The sequence below is a fragment of the Parus major genome, chromosome 5, assembly GCF_001522545.3.
Source record: "Parus major isolate Abel chromosome 5, Parus_major1.1, whole genome shotgun sequence".
Lineage (NCBI taxonomy): Eukaryota > Metazoa > Chordata > Aves > Passeriformes > Paridae > Parus > Parus major.
The window spans coordinates 60,652,479-60,656,704 of NC_031774.1; the positions used below are offsets into that span (position 1 = coordinate 60,652,479).

At 46.2% G+C, this 4,226-nt stretch overlaps 1 protein-coding gene across 1 annotated transcript in view; it reads left to right on the top strand.

Annotated features, from left to right (window-relative positions):
* Positions 1-4,226, top strand: part of MDGA2 (MAM domain containing glycosylphosphatidylinositol anchor 2) — a 148,671-nt gene that overhangs the window by 91,146 nt on the left and 53,299 nt on the right. The window lies entirely within an intron of this gene.

Genomic DNA, 4,226 nt, shown 5'->3' on the forward strand with positions numbered 1-4,226 from the left:
CCCTGCCATGGAACTGGACGGGATTTAATGTTCTTTCCATCCCAAACCATTCTGGGATTCCATGGAACAGGGACTTTCCTCGTTGTAGCGTGGATATATCCATGCAAGGCGGGGTTTGGAATGCACAGTTCCAGGAGAGATTTGCTCACCTATTTTAATTTACTCCCAGAGGTACAAATGGCTTTTTTCTATTTCTGGCCACGATGGTTTCATTTTGCTGGAATAAATCCATTATCCAAGGTGTAATAACCCAACTCCAAGCTTTGGCTGGAAAATTGCTGCTGTCATTTCACGGGGATCACAATCCCAGTGCGCTGGAGCTTCCCAAAGCTCCCAAATCCCCTCTTGTCTGGGCTTCTCCATGTCCTGGGCTCCAAGCTCCATTCAGCCACCTCCAGACCCACCTCAGGAGCTAAAAAATCCTGGAAATGTGGCTGCAGTGGAGAGTCCAGGAATAGAAAGACTCGGAAGTGCTGGATAACTCTCCTGTGGTGTGAATCCAACAGTGGCCACAAACCCAGTGGAGAGCAAGCAGAGGCGCCACTTTTTGTTATTATTATTATTTATTTATCACTCCCCTTGCCGGAGCTGCGAGAGATAAACTCGTTATTTGTTCAGCTTAAAATGCAAATTGGAGAGGCCAAAGCAGCGGGTGAAGCCTCTGCTCGGGGCCACGCGGTGGAAATAAATTCCTGGAATTTTCTCCTTAAATCCCACACTAAAGACCAGGATTTGATCCCCACCCTGAGGAGCAGCTGTGTGGTTCAAACCAAACAAGCGTCTCGCTGTCGTTCCTCTGGATTGCTCCAGAACTTTCCTTTTTCCGTTTCCTAATCCTTAAAACATGAATGTGCTTAGGCGAAAAAACTTCATTAAACATTAATAGAGTGCCTGATTTAACTCCAGCCCCGTTTGCTTCCCAAAGATAATTGTGGAAGAGAATGAACCGTGCTCCCTTGGCAGCTTTGCTGGAGATTTTTCCAAAACTAATAGTGGAATTATGAAAGGAATAAGGAGGGAAAAAGTAAATTAAATCAAATTGCCAAAGCCTTGGGGAAGAGCTGATGCAAATGAGTTCAACGCAGAAGAGTCGCAAACAACTCCAGGTTTGTTTTTTTTTTCCCTGCGCATCTGGGAAGTCACAATCCTATAAAAACAATGGAAAAACCCGATGGAAAAATGAGCTGTTAGCTCTGGTTGGGGCTTTTATCAGCCCTTCCCTTTCCCATTAAAGTTATTACCTGCAAAAGTGGGATTCGGGAATGAGCAGCCCGGGTTAATTTTCTCTTCCTGTCACTGGGGATCATCAGCCCCTGGATAAATGGGAATTGTGGGGTTTAAAGACTTTTTTGACCTTAAAGGCAGGGGAAAGTTTCATTTTAAAGCTGTTTATAAGGCTAAAGTAGCTTGATAAGTAAATAAAGCAGGGGGAGAAGAGAGAAGGGCCTGAATACAAATTCCCGTTAAAATCGTTAAACCGAGCCGCCGCGAGGAGGTGAAATTGTTCCCTGGATTCGGAGCATTCCGTGGAAGCAGCAAGGAAAACAAAGGAGGGAACGTTATTCCAAAGCAGAGATGAGTTTCGGATGTTCAAACATTCCGAGGATTTATGAGCAAGAGGAGGAAATGATGGAATAATCAGCCATTAGCGGCTTTTTAACACCTCAAACACGGAGCTGCCACGATGTTCCTGTCCCAAAATTCTCTGTGCACTCCCTCAAGGATTTAGGATCAGGAGGGTCCAAATCATTGCCTGAAATAATTCCCTGGATTTGGAGCATTCAATGGAAGCAGCAAGACAAAACAAAGGAGGGAACATTATTCCAAAGCAGAGATGAGTTTTGGATGTTCAAACATTCCAAGGATTTATGAGCAAGGGGGGGAAAAATCAGCCATTAAAGGCTTTTTTACACCTCAAACACAGAGCTTCCAGAATATTCCTGTCCCAAAATTCCTGTGCTCTGTCCCTCAGGGATTTAGGATCAGGAGGGTCCTCAGCAGATGCTGCTTGAGCATTTTTCTGTTGTTATTTTAGAGATTTCTTCTGTGCCTGGCTCCAAGTTTAAGGAGAATTTTCCCAGGATTTTAAGGTGTGATGTGGCTGGAAAGGCTGGAGAGGTGATGGGTATGGAATTATCCCGGCTGGAATGGGGAAAACAAAAATAGAGAATTTCCATTTAGAAATCAAATATTTATTTCAGATAAAATTGGCTTTGTTACAAAGATCAGAGAAATGATACCAGGAGCAGCAGCGGGTGCCTTGTTGTGGTCATGATCCATAAAAATATGGAGAGTTCATGGAATCTTGGAATGCTTTAGGTTGGAAAAGCCCTCTGAGGTCAAATCCGACCACTCCCATCACTGCCAAGGCCACCACTGATCATGTCCCCAAGTGCCACCTCCACAGGGATTTCAGTCCCTTTGAGGATGGGGACTCCACTGCCCTTTCCAGTATTTTACAGCTTTTCCACAGAGAACTTTCCCTTGGAGAACTTACATCTCAAGGTGGAAAAACACCTGGAAAATAGTGAACATTACTAAATTTGATGAATAATTCCTTTGATATCCATTATATAGGAGGATCTAGGAGGTTTTTTTTTGGGAAGTACAAATGATTTAAGTCAAGGTGGTGAGAGGAAAACAGGAGATTTGGGAGAGGCAACTCCCAGCTCTCCCTGAGAAGGCAGCAGAGACCTGGAATATTTTCTTTCCCAAGGATAATTCCTGTCTTTAAGCCAACAGTTCCCTGCAAAGCTGCTGCCTTGGGAAGCTTAGGGAAGCAGGAACATTTTAATGTTTTATGTAAAACACCGTTTTGTAAGGATACAAAATCTCCCTGTGCCACCCTGGAATGGGTGGATTTCAGGAATTCTTCCCCCTCAGGGGTTAAAAACTGAGCTGAGTTCTTTGTCGAGCCAGAACGTCCTGGCATTCCCTGGTTTGCATCCCGCTGGGAACACGTTTTCCATGCGTGTTCCTGGCTTTGAAGAGCTGAGCTGACGTGAGCTGAGCACGAACCATCGCTCCAAGTTATCCTTGTTTTCCAGCCCTGATGAGGTTTTCCATCTTCGGGAAGTTGGGTCCGTGCACATGCTGGATGTTGGTTATATTTTATTTATTTGGTGTTTTGCTGGAATCAAAATTCTGGCCGAGTTGGAAGCTGTGAATGTGAATTATTTAAAATCGGTTTTATTTGAGTTAGGGCAGAACAGGCTGTTCTGGGGGTGGGCAACTGGTTCATTCTGGGCTTGCTGGGACAGCAGAACCTCCACGGGAATGGAGAAAAAATGTCCAGAGGTGATGATTTTTGGGGAATCCAGACAGCAGCTCCTGGGGTGGGGAGTTGATGGAATCATGGAATGATCTCACTAGGATCATCCAGCTCAGCTCCCAGCCCTGCACAGACCCCCCAGCAATCCCAGCCTGTGCATCCCTGGCAGCGCTGCCCAAACGTTCCCAGAGCTCCGGCAGCCTCGGGAATGTTCCCACCGAGCACAGAGTCACCAGCTCTGGTTTGTACCCGGGGTATTGTTGCCTCGTGCATTTATCCAAAGCAAGTCCTGGAATTCCAGACTGATTTGGGATGGTAGAGACCTTCCAGACCACCTCGTTCCACCCCTGCTTTGGGCTGGGACAGTTTCCATAGACCCGGTTGCTCCACGCGCTGTCCCAGTTAAGACAAGGCACTTACTGGGTTTATTCAGTGTCGTTCCAAGGATCTCCTCACAAGACCTTGGGAAAGTCCTGTCTCCTAGGACAGGCCTAAACACAAACCTGGGCTGGTGCACTCTCCTGGGATGGGTCCTAAACAAGAACCTGGGTTTGACATGTTTAGTTTTAGGATGTGCAAAGAAGAAGCCGCCCAACCTCCTGCGACAGGATGAGACCAGGTTAGTCCTGTCTCCTAGGACTGGTACTAAACAAGAATCTGGGTTAGTCCTGTCTTCTAGGACTGGTCCTAAACCAGAACTTGGGTTAGTCCTGTCTCCTAGGACTGGTCCTAAACAAGAACCTGGGTTAGTCCTGTCTTCTAGGACTGGTCCTAAACAAGAATACGGGTTAGTCTTGTCTCTAGGACAGGTCTCAAACAAGAACATGGGCTAGTCTTGATTCCTTTGATGTGTCCTAAACAAGAGCCTGGGTTAGTTTGGATGCCTAGGATGGTTCCTAACCTGGGTTAGTCCTGTCTCTAGGCCAGGTCCTAAACAAGAACCTGGGTTAGTCCT